This window comes from Nothobranchius furzeri, chromosome 9, assembly GCF_043380555.1.
Source record: "Nothobranchius furzeri strain GRZ-AD chromosome 9, NfurGRZ-RIMD1, whole genome shotgun sequence".
NCBI classification, from domain to species: domain Eukaryota; kingdom Metazoa; phylum Chordata; class Actinopteri; order Cyprinodontiformes; family Nothobranchiidae; genus Nothobranchius; species Nothobranchius furzeri.
Window position 1 is genome coordinate 24,904,805 of NC_091749.1, and position 18,005 is coordinate 24,922,809.

Genomic DNA, 18,005 nt, shown 5'->3' on the forward strand with positions numbered 1-18,005 from the left:
GATGGGACCTTGGGAAAGAAAGTTATTGTTTATCTTTCAGACAAGCAGAGTCTGTGAGCTGGTAGGAAGGCAGGCTCATTTAAAGGGAACACATGAAATGCTGTGTCTCCTTTTTGACCAGATGCTGAATAGATGTTGAAAGGTCAGACTGTACCTAAACTGACCATTGCTGGACGTTACAGAGCTGACCAGAGAGCAAGGAGACAAAGATGGAGGCAAGCAGTTACATGGCAGAAGTCAGAAAGTTGAACTGAAGCCATCATTATTTTCAGCTTTGGGAAGATGATGTGCAAAGTGTTTTCTTTTTCCTTTGGCTGCGATTTTATTTATGGAAGCTCGGAGGAAGCTGTGAGGGTCCTCAACAGGCAGATTTACAACAGGGTGTGATGTAGTGTTTTAGGAACACAAAAGCAAAATACAACAAGCAGCATCCACTAGAAGAAATACTAATAAATCTGGAAAATAAAGGAGACAAGTTCAGCTTTCATATATTCACAGGGAGAGGGGGAGTGAGCAGCAACAGCATCGATCATCATAAACACACACACACACACACACGCACACACACGCACACACAGGTAAATCCCTTTGGCCCATCATATCATAAAACAATCCTGCAATCAGAAAACATCCACACCCAGTCTGGGAGGAAAGAGGTGGAACAAAAATGAATTTGCATATAAATGAGGTTGAGAATTAGTATCAGTTTGTTCTTGAATGCAGTTCTACTGACTGTCTATAGAATAGGTGCATGGTGATGGCATGTCAGCAAGTGTGTAATACAATCTCCTTCACATAAGAAGACACTCCTCTGTGAAATCCCTATCAGGCCTCTTGCTTTTGTTCTATTGTTGCTCTGATTTCCTCAGTTCTTCGTCTCTGGAATCGTTTTGTTCCTTCTCTGCTTAAAATAAACATTTGAGCATATTCAGAAGAAGCTTTTCTTGATGTTATTTTTTTATTTGTTGGAACATTTAGTCTGGTCAAAATCAGCTGAGCATAGCCCTGGGGTTGATGAGGTCAAGAAGTGATCATGTGAACCAGACTGCCTGAGGAGCTTTGCACAGTGAGCATCAGGAGAAGTTAGAGGGTAGACAACAAGGTTCAAGGTGTAGTCCCGTGTAGGTGAGGAGCTCAGCAAATAAAATAAAAGCTGTCATGGCAGAAATATTAGGGAACTCCACCAGACTAGAGTCCCTCATTCAGCTGCTGTTAAAGGTTAGAAATTCTCTTTATTTATATTTTGGTTTTCCCTGCAGTGCGTATGCTAAACGTTCTTATGTTTTTTTGTTTGTTTTTCTTCACCTTTGGACAAAATTTCTATTTAAAAGAGTTCATGATTTTCAAAGAACAAAATTCTGAAGGCCTTAGAGCGCAGCCCTGTGGTCTGGGAAGAAACTGAGAACATTCAGAAGGAACTCTGACATGGACACAGATACAAACAGGAACATAGACATGGACACGAACATGGGCACATGTTGCAAGTTTGAAATAATAATCTTTGTTTCTGCACACAACATAACAGGAAAAGAAAACACGCTGATATGCTGCTTGTTAAAGTCAAATATAGAGAAACATCCGCAAAGTAAAATGCAGCATGTGTCAGAACATCAAGTTACCATGTAGGCCCTTAGGTGTATTTGCATAGTCACATGTGTGTGTGTGTGTGTGTGTGTGTGTGTGTGTGTGCGTGTGTGTGTGTGTGTGTGTGTGTGTGTGTGTGTGTGTGTGTGTGTGTGTGTGTGTGTGTGTGTGTGTCTACACAATTTTTTTTCAGAATCATTCTAGGGATTATTTACTGAGTAAAATTAATCTATCTACAGGTTTCTTAAAAATGAAGTAAAAAAATGTTTCAGCCTTTTAGATCCCATCAGTGGTTCGTGTGTCACACATTCATCAGTACATGAGCAAACCTGCCTCATAGAAGAGTGAACACGTCATTTACATGCACACATGCGCTAGCATGCCTGCACGCACGCACACACACACACACACACACACACACACACACACACACACGGACATGGTCACAGGCACAAACATGGACATGAACATGGAAATGGACACGAACATTGACATGGACACAGACACAAACATGGACACGGACATGTACATGGACAGAAAGTCAAACATGAAAATGGACATGGACATGGACACAAACATGGACAGGGACACGGACACAAACATGGACATGGACATGTACATGGACAGAAAGTCAAACATGAAAATGGACATGGACACATACACAAACATGGACAGGGACACGGACACAAACGTGGACATGGAAACAAACATGGACATGGACACGACCACAAACACGGACATGGACACAAACATGGACATGGACACAAACATGGACATGGATAAAGACACAAACGTGGACAGGGACATTGACACGGACACAAACATGGAAATGGAAACAAACATGGACATGGACACGGACACAAACACGGACATGAAAACCAACATGGATATAAACATGGACACAGACACAAACATGGACATGGATACAGACATATACATTGACATGGATAATGGCATGGACAAGAACACGGACATGAACCCGGACATGGACTTTAACACAAACATGGACACAAACACAGTCATGGACATGGATTTGGACACAAGAATGGACATTGACAAGATTATGGACACAGACACAAACATGGACATGGACATGAATATGAAAGTGGACACTGAGCCAAACATGGAATATAGACGGGGAAATGCTCAAATTAGAAAAGCCTGACAGATCTGTGTCACACAGTCACCTAACATGTATGGACTCGTCCATCTTGATTAACAACAAGGAAGGCTGTTGGTGGTTTAACACCCAGGAAACAGCAGAGAACATGTCTATTAAAAGAAATGGTTAGCATTAGCCACTCCACACTATGGCAGAACTCCTGCAGGTTTGTGTTATTTGTGGAAACTAGGGTGGCCATATTTCCATTTCCAAAAAAGAGGACAGGGGATCCACCTACCGATGACGCCACACTACGCCAACGCCACACAAACCACGTTAGGACCCATTTTCCTGGTGTTCTGTCAGAACACCTGGCTTCTGTCTCTTTTGCCTTGGCCCCCAAGAGGCCTTGAAACGGTCCTAGCTGTGTCAACAAGTTTTGAAGGTGATCTTGTCTCAAATATATAAATATTACATGCTTATAAATAATTGCTTTAACCCTCTGGAGGCAGGCGTTGCAGATTTGCAATGTTAAAACCTACCTACCAGGTTACTCCACATTGTCACATTGTGGGTGTGGATGACGGCGGACCATGTGTGGTGGAGCAGATCAGGAGGCAGGAATGCAGGCATGGATGAAATAAAAGTAGTTTTAATGGCAGAGCGGGAACGACAGAACAAAGCCATCGCTGACAACAAACAATGATCTGAGAAAGACTGATACAAGAAGGGAGGTATAAATACACAGGGGAAAATCAGGAACACATGGGCTGATTAACACGGGGCAGGTGAGAACAATAAAGACTAATCAGGCAGGGGAGAGACAGTCAGGGAGGGAGGAGCAGATTGTGACAATACCCCCCCCCCCCCCCCCTTAAGGGGCGGATACCAGACGCCCACAAAAGCCACATAACACTGGAGACTCGGGACACTTGCACTTGGGAACCAGAACACTCGGACTCGGAACGGGAGCTGGAACACTCGGACTCGGAAACTGGAACACTCTGACTTGGAACAGAAACTGGAACGCTCGGACTTGGAACAGGAACACTCGGACTTGGAACAGGAACACTTGGACTTGGAACAGGAACACTTGGACTTCGAACAGGAACACTCGGACTTGAAACAGGAACACTCGGACTTGAAACAGGAACTGGAACACTCGGACTTGGAACAGGAACTGGAACACTCGGACTTGGAACACTGGAACTCAACAGCAGAACACTGGACCTCGACAGCAGCAGGCGCGGGACACTGAAACTCGACAACAGGACACTGGGAAAACACTCGGAACTGGAATACTCGGGGAACTTGGAAACAGGAACTCGGGAACTTGGACTCTGGAACTCGACAGCAGCAGGGGCGGGACACTGTAACTCGACAGCAGGACACTGGACCTCGACAGCAGCAGGCGCGGGACACTGGAACTCGACAGGACACTGGGGAACAGGAACACTCGGAAACTGGAACACTTGGACTCGAACTGGAACACTTGGACTCGAACTCGAGAACTGGAACTGCAGCAGCAGGCGTGGGACCCAGTAGAGACTGCAGCAGCAGGTGTGGGACCTTGTAGAGACTGCAGCAGCAGGCGTGGGATCCTGAAGAGACTGCAGCAGCAGGCGTGGGATCCTGAAGAGACTGCAGCAGCAGGCGTGGGATCCTGAAGAGGCTGCAGCAGCAGGCGTGGGACCTTGAAGAGGCTGCAGCGGTGGAACTCTGAAGAGGCTGCAGCATGGAGGACCTGCAGGCGTGGACCAGGAAGTTGCTGAACTGCAGGAGCAACGCGAGAAAACCCAGCTCGGCGGCAGGTACTCGACAAACGGTCTGAGCAGGTGCACATCACGATACGCTGGGTCACAGGCAGAGGCTTGGGTGCAGGGAAGCAGAAGAAGAGCGGGGAGACCGGCCCTACCACCCCGGAGAATGTTGGCGTGCGTAGGGGGTGTAACTCCATCAAAAGCTCCAGGATCTGCGGCTTCCATGGGAAAAAACAGGATGGGGCCGAAAGCAGGAGAGGAGAATGGGTTCGACCACCCCGGGAACAAATAGGATGCACCGAAACCCCCTCAACGGGTCCGACCACCCCTGAAACAGGTAGGATGCGCCGAAACCCCTCGAGTCGGAATCCCCCTCCGCTAAATGGAAAAAAAGCAAAAAATAATCCTCCAGGCAGATGTTTAGAGCTCACCACAGGTCCAGGTTGGTCGGATCATTCTGTCACGTTGCGGGTGTGGATGACGGCGGACCATGTGTGGTGGAGCAGATCAGGAGGCAGGAATGCAGGCACGGATGAAATAAAAGTAGTTTTAATGGCAGAGCTGGAACAACAGAACAAAAACAATGCTGAAAACAAACAATGATCTGACAAAGACTGATACAAGAAGGGAGGTATAAATACACAAGGGAAAATCAGGAACACATGGGCAGATTACCACGGGGCAGGTGAGAACAATAAAGTCAAATCAGGCAGGGGAGAGACACAGTCAGGGAGGCAGGAGCAGATTGTGACACACATACATATTTCATGAGCATTTTTAAACTCAGAAGTACCCCTGAAGAACTTTGTTGTTCGTCCTTTCATCAGAACTTATTTTGAGCCTGAGAGGGTTAAAATCATCACTTTTCCTGTCCTGTCTCTCAATTATCTTCCTTTATCTCCTCTCCATCTTCCACAAAAAATGCTGCCTGGCTTCCTCCTTTTTCACCTCATGAGTTTCTTTGGAACTAAGCAGGTCAATGGGATCTACACAAATATCGGAACGCTGCTCAGCTGCGCCAATGAGGTGACGTCATCGGAGCACAGGGGATGAACAGCAGAGCGGGTCAGGCCCAAATAAAAGACAGGAAATACCTGAGAATATGAGCAGACGTTAATGGTCATGCGTTAATTATAGTTTTTGGAGTGGCGACACTTTGAGAATGTTACTGTGGCTGTGTGCAGAATGCAGCTGCCTGGAGTGCATCAACATTCAGCGCTCTGCAGCTCTCCGTCCTTTCTGCTCAAAAGAATCCCCGGTAGGCTGAGAGTTCATATAAATAATGTAATATAGGTAGAAACAAGATGTTTATTCGGGCTCCCCCTGGATGTCTAAGTTGAGGGCTTCCAGCTCCCCCATAAGAGGATGTTTGCTCACCCTAGGAAATGAAACATCAGTGTTGCAGAGCAAACAGAGTCAGTGGTAGAGTCATGTTGTTGTTAGCCAATCCGAGACAAAACATCTTTATATCAGGAATAATAACAAGTAAGACCCCAAATCCTGCTGTTTCCAGCACCCTGCTCTTCCAGCTAACATCCATTTCCTGAAACAGGAGAGCATGAGCTTTACTCTACAGAGAACGACTCACAAGCATCCAGTTATATTGGAGATCGTAGCAAATGAATTGAGAGCTTGGATGGCCATGGCTAGAGCTGCAGATAGGAACAGAACATGACTGGTTCATGAAAAACATCCCTTCATGTGTGACAAGTGAAATCTAAAGTAGGAACAAAGCACAGATATTATTTTAAAACTGCATTTCACATGCCGAGGTGATTTTTCCTTATTGCAGAGAACTTCCTGCTGCTTTTCTGAGTTACAAACCTGATGGGAGAAAGGCAGGACACGTGCTGCGTGGTTCTCATGTGTCACCAACCAACCCTAACAGTCAAGTATCTGATTAAAGTGCTTTAAATGAATGTTTCTGAATTTAATTCTGTGTGTAAGTGTGTGTGTTCTACCAGGGCTGAGCTGCCCGCGACACCACGTCTCATTTAAACCTCAGTTCTGCCTTCACTCAGCAGGGTCTCACCATCAATTTCCCAACATTTCTTCAACTCGAGGCAATGAAATCTGACGTGTAGAGGACAGTGGTCTCCCTGAACAGCTCCAATTTGGGCCTTTAAGTATTCCTGTCTAAATTCTGCTCTAGCGGTAACGATCTTAATTATTTTAGAAACTGGTCAGATTAAATAAACTTTTTATCAGCTATGTGCTGCATGGGAACATTAGAAAAGCCTGGACACAAAAATGGACATAAACATGGACACAGATACAAACATGGACATGGACACAAACATGGACACGGACATGTTATGTCTCACAAATGCATCCATTACGTGATACTTTACCCTTTTTCTTCATTTCCCAAGTGTCAGTAAGTGGTTTTCAGGCCTCTGGGAGTCATCCAGTGCTCTCATTAGAAACCCGGTTATGACCCCGCCTTAAACATGTCATCTGCCAGCCTCTCTGTGGATCCATGCATTACTTAAATGGCGCATTGATTGTTAGAATCACAGAGTTTGTGAGCCAGCCTGATGAATCCAAAGAGCTGCGGACATCCACTGACTCCACCAGCCTCCTGCGGTTCAATTCCTTTCACATCAGCGTCCCGATCAATACTGCTTCCTATCGAGGTACGCCAGAGAAAATAATTTTCATCACCTGAACTACCTGCTGGTGCCAGCAGCTGCTGGCGTCTACTACGCCAAAACCAAGAGTACAAAACAATATCAACACGTAGAAGCAGCCAAGCCCCAAAGAGATCAGACAGAGATGTTTATCGTCAGCTAGGAGTACAATCAGAGCTGATTGGTGGCTGGAGTCAGAGACTGGCTGAGCTGTGAGCAGATGCCTTCTTAAGATAAACATCTGTTTAAGTACTTAAAGCGGCCTAAACCAATTAGGACTGACTCGTCCCTTTAAAACAATCTGTGCACTTGACGTCAGGTGTTTAACAAAACCTTTGTTTGAGCTGCTTTGGTGTGAAGGAAAAGGTGCAGGATTGCTGCATCTAGCTCCTTTCCACATTCATCTTGGGTCCAAGGTGCATTTATTTATAAAAATAAATAAATAAATAAAAATAACCCACTTGATTTCTGAGAGAAGAAAGCACTGTGTCTTGGTGTGCACACAGTGCAACTGTTTGAAGGAGAAAGTCCCTGATGGAAAATGTGCCAACTGAGGGAAGAGAGCAGTAGATAAAAACGGGAGAGATAAATATCCCATCAGCCCGAGGCATGGGATTTAATTTTCCTCTATGAGCATTTCTACTTCAACTTGGGAAATTGATCATTTATATTCCCATACCAGGTGGAAAAGTCACGTGTGTGTGTGTGTGTGTGTGTGTGTGTGTGTGTGTGTGTGTGTGTGTGTGTGTGTGTGTGTGTGTGTGTGTGTGTGTGTGTGTGTGTGTGTGTGTGTGTGTGTGTGTGTGTGTGTGTGTGTGTGTGTGTGTGTGTGTGTGTGATGAGAAAAGAGGCTGCATGAGGGTGTAACTAAACCCACTGAAACCAGTGCAATGATTCACGGAGGTGATGCAGTTGTTACCCAGTTAAATGATTCAGCCGTAACAGGATCAATGGGAAAACCAAACAAATATCAAACTGACAGTCGGCGTTGTAGCCAGGGAGGTGGGGGTGGGAGTGTGTGAGCAGGCTGACAGGTAGATTAACACTGTCCCACAGCCTGTTTAGCTCCAAAGAATAACATGATCATATTAATCATGGCTATTGATTGATAACAACTCTGCAGGTTGACGTCTCTATCATGCATCAGTGGCTGGGTGCTACACACTGCTGCCGCAGTGCATGTCTCCCTGCAGTAAATCCCGCCTCTTCCACCATTCTAGGTTCCTGTAAAGCAGATTGTGTTTTAATGAACAATATTGCAGATAGGCAACATGTGCAGCGTGTTTGGTCATGTCCTTGTCAGCTTGTTGCTCATGAATAGGCATCGTGTCTGTGTGGGCTCTGTCTATGCCGCTGTAGAAAACAATCTCTTCAACCACGCACGGTGACATTAAGATCACTTGACAACAACACACAAATACTCCCACGGGGCAGAACATGAAAACACATTTGCATTGATGCGACTGCTCAGCTGTAATACCTTTGAAAGCCCCACGGCCCTGCTGGGAGGCAGAAGTGCACAGTGTAGGTTTGAGGTAATGACCTTGTTTCTAGTTTAAAACCGTTTTAATGCCATTAAATAATTTTGATTTAGATATTCCAAAGCAGCCTGGTGAAATGCTCACTAGTACACCTAAAACATGCAGTATCAAGTTTAACAAAGCTGATAAAACACTCAGTTTTCTGGGTTGTGGTGGTAACAACAGATAATTAAAGGCTATCATTCTGTAAATAAGTTTTCATTTACACTACTTTCTTTAAAAATACAGACTTTTGTCAAATAATTTGAATTAGAAAATAAGATCTCAAGATTGACTCAGGTTCTGTATGAGTTGTCTTCGTTTCTGTATTGGATCCAGTCAGTTAGCTGGGACTCTAAAGCCCTTTTGACAAGACACACTGTGCTGACAAATCAACGTAATATTACCGCAACGGTGTGTCTTTTGTGGCGTTGCACTAATTTTGCAGCATCCGTTTTGCCTTGCTTTGTTGTAATTTTGCAGTAATTGTCTGTCTCACAAATGGCGATTGAGGGAGGTGTCATGGTGACGTAGGGAGTTCTTGCCAAGCTCCTGCCTGCAACTATGTTTATCCTATAAACTGGCAATGTTTTTATCTTTTCCCTTCTTTATATTTTTAACAATTAAAAAAATGTTTTATTTCTTTATTTTTTTTATCTTGGGGGCGCCAAATAAAAGATTGTTTCTTCTTCTTCAGATGGTTTTGTACCCATCTCGCGTGTCTCAGTTGGGCTCAATTTGGGTTGAGCTATGACAATAATCAAAGTAGTATCTTAACCAGAATGGGAGCCTTTTTCCTTAAATGTCCATTAGAAAATCAAATTATTAAATGAAGTGTTTTTGACTCCATTACAGTAGGTGGCAACATGCGCCCTTTCTTGTCAGTACTCCTCAGGTGAGCCTATAGCAACATGTACAGGAGAAAAATGCTGGCGGGAGTAAAGCAGGCAGCGTAAGAGCAGGACATAATAAATGGTGGAAGGAACAATGCTGCAGTACACTACATTTGGCACGCACTAAGGTTGGGTGACTGGACAAGTTATACTACTTTTTGCATTGTCGGTTATTTTTTAAAACAAAGAAAAGGTTTCTTTTTACCTTGCTGACAATTTAATTCACGGCTGCAAACTTCCTCAGAGCTGACGCTGATGGTGGCGTCACTTCCTACTCCGTTTATCCGCGGGCAGCAGAGGAAGTTGTCACCCTCTGCTGCCCGCTCTCCCCTCTCCGATGATGCAGTCATAAACACAGAACAACAGAAATACAAAAGATGGATAAAGGAAGCCATAGAGATAAGGAGACGTGGATGTGGGACCATGAACAGAGACGATGGAGTTTACACGTTGGATCGTGCATGGGACTGCATCATCGGAGAGGGGAGAGAGGGCAGCAGAGGGCGATCAAGGGTTCAACCATAGATGTAGACACAGTAAACGTTTACCCCTTGAAAATTCTAAATAATGCTTAACTCACCATTCAAAGCCTCGTGTCGCTGACAGAATAGAACAATCTCGAAAAAGAAGGGTCTTTTTAAAAGTCCAATAATACTTCAATGAGATAGTTGGTCAATAACAATCTTGCATTCACAATCATAACAACATAATTGCAGAAAACATTAAAAATGTCTTTCAGATGTATCTCTCATAATTCCTGTTAGTGTTGAAATGTTAGTTTCCAACCAGTTGGGAGTTACCAACATTCTGCTGGGGCAAAATCATCAACTTTGGGCTGACAGATCAGAAGTACCACCATATGCAGTGCAAAGCAACTGCTGCACAGTTTATATTTGACTGACTCAATAATTAGCTAATAAACTTTGGATAACAGCAAAACTCGTGGCCTGCTCCTGCAAACTGAGGAAGCACGATTGTGATTGATGAAGCACATGGTACGTGCCAGGCCCACAGAACATCTAAATGTCTCCTGCATGAATCTATCGTCCACCATCATTTTTTGAAATGACGAATATCGCTTGGAAGTGTTTTGTGTATTGCCCAACCTTAGTACGTACTGTAGTTTCACAGAGTTTCACATCAGACTCGTGCAGAGTCTTGTGGTGATGAAAACATCAGAAGAGAATGTATGTGTTTCAGTCACTTCTGGATGGGGGTTGTCTGAGTCAGTCATAGCTTGGTTTGAACTGGGATTGGTTTTCCAACCGCACTATCTGGGTGCCTTAGCCCGATTAGGAGAAATCCAGTTCAGTCTGACTTCAGCCAGATTAAGGCTTTATTTCTTGACAATCCAAATAAACACACTGTTGTATATTTACATCTGGTGAATGTCTTCTGAGAGTTTCATTAAAATCCATTCATGGTTTGCTAATAACAACACACAAACACACACACATAAACACACAAGCATTATAAAAAGCGTTATTCCCCAATTTTGACTTTTGGTGGTAGGCAGAAACAGATGTCTGCGATATCTGTAAATGCATTCAAGTCATAAAATATTGGAGTGTGTCTGCAAAGATGAAGACAAAAATGAAAAGCTTGTATGCTATTTGAACATGTCACTGAATATTGATGAATGGAGTAAACACTATTTTGCAGATAAAATTATATGAATGTTATATATAATTGGAGCAAGAGTCATAAACAGTAAAAAAGCAGAAAATGGTTACTGTGCAGAGATGTATGCGTGTGAATAAAAACGAGTTTATTTGTGTTAAAGAAGGAAGAAGCATGCAGTTTTGCCTTCAAACATGGCATTTATATTTATATGCTGCATATTTTCTAACATAAGCATATCTTTAATCTGAATATTTGCTTTACAAGTTTGTGAATAGCAATATATCCCAAAGCAGAGTTTGATCACTGTGTTAAACAATCTCTGGCAATTATCTAAAAGCAAAAGCAGCTTGACCTGGAGGGGTGTGATTGGGAGGAACGGCCCGCCTGATCTAAACTTGAGTGGTGTTTCGTTATTAGACTTTTGTGCAAGCCGCAGTTTGGCCATAACGAACACCATGTTTGAACATAAGGATGCCCATCGGTACACTTGGTACCAGGGCAGCCTAGGTCGCAGGTCGATGATAGACTTTGTAGTCTTATCATCACCTACGGCCGTATGTTTTGGACACCCGAGTGAAGAGAGGAGCGGAGCTGTCAACTGATCACCACCTGGTGGTGAGTTGGATCAGATGGCAGGGGAAGATGCCGCGTAGACCTGGCAGACCCAAACGCATAGTGAGGGTCTGCTGGGAACGCCTGGCAGAAGAACCAGTTAAGACGGTCTTCAACTCCCACCTCCAGCAGAGCTTCGACCGTGTCCCGAGAGCAGTGGGGGACATTGACTCCGAGTGGGCCTTGTTCCACTCTGCGATTGTTGAGGCGGCTGTTGTTAGCTGTGGTTGCAAGGTGGCCGGTGCCAGTCGTGGTGGCAACCTCCGTACCCGCTGGTGGACACCAGAGGTTCGGGGAGCCGTCAGGCTGAAGAAGGAGGCCTACAGGGCGTGGCTGGTCTGTGGGTCTCCGGAGGCAGCAGACAGGTACCGGATAGCCAAGCGGGTGCAGCAGTAGCAGTTGCCGAGGCAAAATCTTGGGCAATGGTCATGAGCTTTGGGTAATGACCGAAAGAACGAGATTGCGGATACAAGCGGCTGAAATGAGTTTCCTCCGTAGGGTGGTCGGACTCAGCCTTAGAGATAGGGTGAGGAGCTCGGACATTCGGGATGGACTCAGAGTAGAACCGCTGCTACTCCGGATCGAAAGGAGCCAGTTGAGGTGGTTTGGGCATCTGGCCAGGATGCCTCTTGGACGCCTCCCCGGGGAGGTGTTTCGGGCATGTCCTGCCGGCGGGAGTCCCCCGGGTCGACCCAGGACACTTTGAAGAGGTTACATCTCCAATCTGGTCCGGGAACGCCTTGGGGACCTGCCGGAGGAGCTGGTGGAGAAGGCTGGGGAGAGGACGGTCTGGAGCTCCCTAGTTGGGATGCTGCCCCCGCGACCCGGACCCGGATAAGCGGAGGAAGATGACAACAAATGCAGCCTAAATGTTTCCCTACACAACAACGTGCTGCAGAAAAGCGAATCACCGCTGATCTGGATTTGCAGGAAAAAGATTAAAAAGATATCCTTTTTAATAAGAAGGGTAATTTGTCTCTGCATCTTCAGATGGTGATTCAAGTGATGCCCTCGGTGGTGGCTCCCAAGAGAGAGGCTCCAGGAGAGCTCAGCTAATCCGATCACTTCGTACTAAATTAGACCTCCAGGGAATAAAACGCCCAAACAAACTGAAAGATTAAGTGTGTTTCTCTGAACACTGAGCGATGGGAAAGATTCTCCCCCAAAGTGCAGCTGTGATTGCCCTATCTTGTCTACAGCATGATTTCTACTTTTCTTATCCTGGAAATGTTTTCAGTACATGCTTGTCCTCAAGTAACCTCTTCTTTTTTGACTCCTTTCCAAACAACACCATCTTTCAGGCAACATCTGACTGGTTTTCCGTAGCTCCCGTAGCCTTTGCGAAGTTTGGTCTAGGAACGCACCACTGGAACCTCTGCAGCCCCTAACAGCATTCTGGATGGCCAATCACAGCTCTCTAGAGGGATTTCAAACACATAAACAGCTGTGATTTGTCCATAGTGGTGGGCCAATCATTGTGCTCTATCTGCTTGGTGAACAAATCACAGAGCTTTATCCGTTTTGTGGGCCAATCAGGGCACTCTACATGACTGGTGGGTGGGATGATGCAACAGAGTGAAACAAGATGGCGACAGCTCATTTGAAACGGCTTTTACAACAATGTTGGATTATTAGATCTTGGGCTTCATTAGAATCAGGAGCAGATAGATGTACTGAAGTGATTTTTTTTTAGAAAAAATTATGTGTTTTCTCCTTCTTCAACTGCGCACCGCCTCATTTACCGATAGCTGTTGCGGTGAGTATGTCACATTCATTGTCCAGCAGCATGCGGAGATCATTTGAAAGACAACGGTAGAACCCGCCCCGCAACCGAGAGCCGTCAATGGAGCGTTGGCAGACAAAATAATACATTTACTTACTCTGGCTTGCCAGGCTATAGCTCCCGAGGTTCAGAAACAACAGCCAACATCCCAATCAATGTCCTGTCTCTGAGCACAGCCCTGCTGTCTAACATCTCCACTCATCACCCCCAAAGAAATGTGGAATTAGCTGGCATAAACTGCAGGACCTTTTATCCCCAATTATGTTGGAATTTTTGCCCCAAAAAGAACTCACGCACAAAGCAGGAAACTTGGTGTTATGAATACACTAATGATGTCCGAAAGTTACTCGGTCAAATTTATGCAAGTATCTCTGCAATGCTAATCACAAGGGATTCTGGCAAACATGCAATTTGAATGAGATGTAGTGATGAGAGTGAAGTGGGCCTCTTGAATGCAAAAGCCCTTCAAAGACAGAATAAACTAACAAGGCAACCTCATGAGCAGCATTATCTAACAGAAATAAATTAAACATAACCTGTGGGCCGAAGCAAATCTGTTGATTTGTCTTCCAGCTGTAACAGCTCGTTTGATGCTCGTGGGCAGCTGGAAGAAACACTCAAAACAGACGAAGAAGGTTCAGAAATCTTTTTTATGTCCTGTTGCGATCTGTACCCCACAAATGAAAAGGCTACACTGATGTACAAAAAACAGATTTTTGGCTCCATGTTTCCAAGTTGGAACAACTTCATACAATTAAGAGTAGAACAAAGAGTCTGGACATGGTTTCTTGGTTGATTATTTCTTCGTTGTAACAACTCTTGATGATAGACTTCATGTTGTTGGAAAGCCTGATCAGTCACCCTTACTAAAATGTAGTCCTTGTAAGAATGGTGGAATGAGCAACACAACTAAAGGTGTGGGTACCACCCCAAAAAATGGCCTTGATCGAGATGAGCAGCACCTCGCCTGGAAAAGACGAGAGCAGACGGACGCAGCAGGGGGAGTGGCTTAAAGCCGGAGTTACATTTGGACACATTTCCCTACTTGTAGCTTGCGGTTGACGATGGCTGATACTACGTTAGCGTTCATACTTGTTTAAAATTCTGGTGCCTGGTAGCAACTGAAACACATTCCCACATGCTTGTGGGTATCATACATTGTAGACATGTGCTTATGAAGATAGGACTGTAATAATAAGTAAAGGTTATCAGCTGTAGAGTTTTAGTGTGCTCATAGGAAACGTGACAAAAGAACACAAATCACATTTCTCTTCATGGTCTAGATAGTTGTCATCATCAGAATACATGTGACCAACTAACATTTCGCATTCCACCACAGGATGTTTGGATCAGAATTGAACCAATCAGATCTTAGATCAGGTGAGAGCCAGGCGTTTCCAATCATGCCCTAGGTTTTGCAGTTGGTGGAGAGCAACTGCAGTGTCTTCCTCCAAAATCTGCAGCCGCCTTGATCTCACAAGGTTATCGTTGCCTACATAGGTATGACGTCAGAGCAAGTCGGTGTTAAGTCGGGCACAAATCTAACCGGCATGCTGTCATGGTCTGTGCTGAGCTACCACCTGTTTGAGTTTCTCTGTGTGCAGGTGGGTGTGTCCGGAGAGCAGCTGTTGTTGATCTCCTCATCAGTGGTCAGGGGATTTAAGGAGTGTTGGGACAATACATCAGCGCTGGATGATTACTCAGTATTGGGTAGTATTCTCGCCAGAACCTTGCCTGTTTTGTATTTCCTGTTTACCTCGCTTCGATCAAGTTAATCTGCCCTGTTACCTTTGACCTCCTCAGGTACCTTCCATTCATCTGCCAACTTCCACCACCAAGCAAGAAACTCACCGGATCATCCTGCTCACCAGCCCGTCACTCGCCCCTGACCGCCTGCTCTCCAACCCCCACCTGTCATCAGTACAACCTGGACTCCGGTGCTCAGCTCCCAGCCAGTTCCTCTGCCTCTCGCCCGACCAACTCAGCCAGCCCTGACGTGCCCTCCTCTCAAAACTCTCTCTAACTAACTGGAAACCGTAAGACAAAATCTCATTACCTTTATGCCCGTTGTCCTGCAACTACTCACTCTGGTTTTCTGCTGCAGAACTTCATCAGAACCTCCCGAATCCCATTCAACATCTGCATCACTCATCCAACTTTAATAAATAATTTTACTCACCTTCTGCCTGTGTGTGATTCTGCATGTCGTGGGTCAAAAGACTTCAACCCAACATGACACATGCACTGCGCGCCGATCACCGTTGATTACATCTGCGCAGACCTGGCTCATCTCGAACACGGCCCATGTTCCAAAGTCACTTCCAATTATCTCCTATGTTTACTCTTGTTTTCAGCTCCAGGTGTGCAGCATGAGGAGGAGGAGCCAAGCTAGTGATAACAAAAAGGGGAGGAGCCAAGCTGTTGTAGATGCATATGGATCTTCTACACACTACTGAGGCCACTAGCAAAGGAATAAAGCATGAAAATTACTAACAGTCATGTTTTTTTTTATCACTGTGAGAAAAATCGAATTAATCCATAAAGTTACTCAGAACAAACGTGAAAACCAGCATAATGTTGCAGCAATGTTTGGAATATTTTCTCACTGCCTGTTTAGCTGCATTGTTTTCCATGGATGCACAGTCCTCGGAGGATTCAACTCATATGTGACGCATCAGGCTTTACAACAATATGAGATTGATTGCCAAAAACCACTCTCACAATAATGATGTCATCAACTAAACGTCCTTTTTTTCTACGCAGCTGAAGTGTGCTAAGTTTTATGCTCTTTTTATTTAAGATGAGTAATTCTGGAGATTTAGTTGAATTGCTATGATGGCCCCAAAAAATCTAATCCATTTATTTCCATCATTGTATTATCAAAATGAGTGCATTCATAACAAATGGAAGCTTGATTTCTACATTTATTTTTATTTATTTAACCCTTTCATTCCCATAAGTGGAATATTTTCCTCATGTCTTGGTTTGAATGGTTTTGCTGTAACAGCTCAGCTGTTTACATGAGCTCAGTTATCATTATCAGTGATCTTTCCAGGGGCGTGCCCAGGGAGTGGCCTGGGGTAGCACATGCCACCCTTGGAATCTGATTGGCCACCCCAGGTGTCACCACAGAGAATTCCCTTTAAATAGGCTTTTCATTGTCCACAAAAGGCTTGAGGTAAAACTAAAAAGCATAACCACTGGTGCCACATATGCACAAAGTAGTGCCTCACCTGGGCCACCCCGTTTTAAAAGATCTGGACATGCCACTGGATCTTTCATCCATTTATTTATTTATTGATCTTTTAAAGCTTTTACAGTGTTTGAAACTTAAAATGCAGCTACTGTTTCCTCTGTACTCATAACAAAAAGCTTTTGCTTTTCCATAACTTGGTCACCAAAAAATAAAACCATTCCATTTAAAATAACTTGTCATGATGCAATCAAACGGGGTCACAATCCTTTTTAGTGTTGTGTCAGTAGCTGCCTCTCATTTCCAGTTATCTGAACCCAGCACACCTGTTCCTTGTGTTTCTTGTGCTTGTCTGTGTCAGATCTTCAGTTGTGTTTTAGTTAGTTAAGTCCTGTCCAGTTGGTTTGTTCACTTCATGCTGCCACCCTGCAAGTAAATCTTCAGTTTTAGCTGACTGCCTCCTGCTCAAGCCTAATTTATACTTCTCCATCAATTCCACAAGGGAGAGATGCGCACACACGGACGGAGACAATTTGCCCTCATGCTTCTCCGTCTCCTGGGGTGCGTTGCAAAGCAATTCCCCACACGGACAACAGAGGTCGTAGCACTGTTCTTTGGTATCCTGTCATGTATCTGGTCCAAGATAGTGTGTTTATAGTGTTGTTTTTGTACTTGAGACTTTTTAACACGGTCAAATTTGTCCCTCATCCTCCTCCGCCTCTTCATGCACTCACCACCTCTAAATCCACGTTTCCCGTCATTTCTGTCCACGAATAAAACGCTCTTTTCACTCCTCCAGTCACGGGGAATAAAACTTTCATATTTTACAGTTTTTTTGCTAGGTATTCTTCAAGCTTCTTCGTGTCTGCCGCCAGACATTCTCGGCTCTCTAAGTTTTTGAGGAAGCAATGGTGGCGCTGTAGACGACAGCGGAGTCCTGACCAATCACAAGCTTGCGTTCTCCATCTCGTCGGACGGATGTTTAGAAAAGAGAGCTCGACTCCGTCCGCCTTTGCGAGGCCTCTCCAGCAGGCTTGCAAGGGCGAATAATGGCGTTGCGTCCCGACGCAGACAGAGAAGAATACATTAGGGTTTATACTCTACCTGCGTTTGGGTCCTGCCTCACCACACCACTCCATGAAAGCCTTAGTCACCCAGGAACTTTCTTAACATAGAAACATATCTTCATCCATCCATGTTCCTATGCTTATCAGGAAAACTTCCTTCTGGTCTGTTTCTGGTTGGATGTGCCTGAAAACCTCATCGGGAAGGCATCCTAATCAGATGCCTGAGCCACCTCAAATA

At 44.8% G+C, this 18,005-nt stretch overlaps 2 long non-coding RNA genes across 2 annotated transcripts in view; both read left to right on the forward strand.

Moving 5' to 3' along the window:
• The window catches only part of LOC129153259 (uncharacterized), a 197,043-nt gene that overhangs the window by 97,190 nt on the left and 81,848 nt on the right, over positions 1 to 18,005 (forward strand). The window lies entirely within an intron of this gene.
• On the forward strand, positions 15,105 to 15,690 carry LOC139071611 (uncharacterized). The gene is made up of 2 exons (XR_011521459.1): positions 15,105 to 15,543; positions 15,612 to 15,690. It is a non-coding gene; the product is annotated as an uncharacterized lncRNA (long non-coding RNA).